Genomic DNA, 1,890 nt, shown 5'->3' with positions numbered 1-1,890 from the left:
TCCCATTCAACAAATACCGCAATTTTCATCCACTCAATAGAAGTTGAAATCTACTCCCTCCATCCTGAAATATTGTATTCTAGACATTCACAAAATAATTAAGGTAGAGTGTAATAGACACATGTTCCTTCACTTAACTACCTAATCTATTGAAATCCGATTCTATTCTCCATCAGTGAGCAATCCGATATATTTTGATCTAGGTTGTATGTTGTTTTGTTGATCCAGTAGTTTCAGTTGAAAAAGAGACTATATGCTATGATAACAAAACGTAGTTTTTGCTTCATTATTGTTACACTTGGTTGTAATGTTTACTATTTGTTGGTCTTCATATATGCTCCGCAGTGAGCATGTTTTTATGTCACCGTATATATATGTTTCCTCCGGTTGCTTTATTTTCTTTTATCCTTTATTTTATCGATTTGTTTCCTTAAAATTTCACAGCGCTCAAAGTTTTTCTATACGAAATTCACATAAATTGTCGTGGCCTCGTGGGAAATATTTCAGTTATAAAGATGTGGCCTTATGAAATAGTTGCATTAAGATCATGCTCTATGGTTAAAAAATAAATGAAAATTTGAAGCTTGTGTCTACAGTTGCATGTCTATTTAATTGACATGGTTTCGGTGAAAGATGAAGAAATATTATGAAAAATTCTTCATTACAAATTCAAAAGTATTTTCTATTTCATTTATATTTTGCAAACAGATGATAAATAAATAACTAACTCTTCATTGTCTCATAGCAATTTTGAAAGAATTTGAAGATATTTGTAGAGCATTGAAAAGTTGCCTTTTGGGACCAATGATAATCACCCTAGGTTTTGTAGGTCATTTTAAACATTCAATGGAGAGCTGGGAGATAATAATTAGCCCATCATAAAAATTTCACCAATTAGACCATAGAAACTACAGTTATGAATTAATTACAGAAAAACATAGATCTAAAGCTACAGCAAAAAATTTGTACTAAAGCATACCATATTATGTGTTCACTGTATAGATATACTCATGTGGAGTCCAAGAAAAATGGATTTTCATTTTATGATTTTTTTTTTGACTTACTATGATTTTTTAAAGATTCAGCCAAAAATAATAAATAAAAAGACAAAATCATATTTGAAAAACCGCTTATAACCGGTCAGGGAGGTAAAACGAACGGTTTTTAAAAATTCAGGAGATGGTTCAAAGCATATTTTCACAAAAGTTAGAGAGATAATATGGATTTTTTTTTAGCAACTAGCTGGGCGTACCCAAACCATGCATACCACGGCCCAATACCAGATCGAACCCCCTGGCCCAGAGTAGCTGACGCCAACACTACATCGGTATATCCTCTCCCCTCGTTTGGTTGGGCTTTTGGTTTTGGTTTTTTCTTCAAAAGCTAAAAGCTCAATTAAAGAGGTTGTTTTTTTAGGTTGTTTTTTTTCCAGAAATAGCTCTTCTATAGTTGTTTCAAGAGAGATAAAGATAGAAGGTATATTTTATACTTGTTTACCCAAACAACTTTCAGCTTTTCTACAGCTTACAGCCTACAGCAACTTTCCCACAACTCACAGCCCACAATAGTTTTTTCTCACAGCCATAGCTCAACCAAACACACCCTTAATTTCTGCTTCTAAAGTTTATTTCCTGTCTCATTGAATATTTGATATATATATATATATATATATATATATATATATATATATATATATATATATATATATATAGTATTAAATATAGACTAAAAATGATTAATTATACAGTTTACGACTAATTTGCGAGACGAATTTTTTAAACCTAATTAGTCTATGATTTGACAATGTAATGCTACATTCACGCATATACTAATGACAAATTAATTAGGCTTAATAAATTCCTTACATTTAAAAAGGCAAGAAATAAAAAT

The sequence above is a fragment of the Miscanthus floridulus genome, chromosome 5, assembly GCF_019320115.1.
Source record: "Miscanthus floridulus cultivar M001 chromosome 5, ASM1932011v1, whole genome shotgun sequence".
Classification (NCBI taxonomy): Eukaryota; Viridiplantae; Streptophyta; class Magnoliopsida; order Poales; family Poaceae; genus Miscanthus; species Miscanthus floridulus.
The sequence above is the reverse complement of the archived record's forward strand: the minus strand, read 5'-3'. Positions refer to the sequence as shown.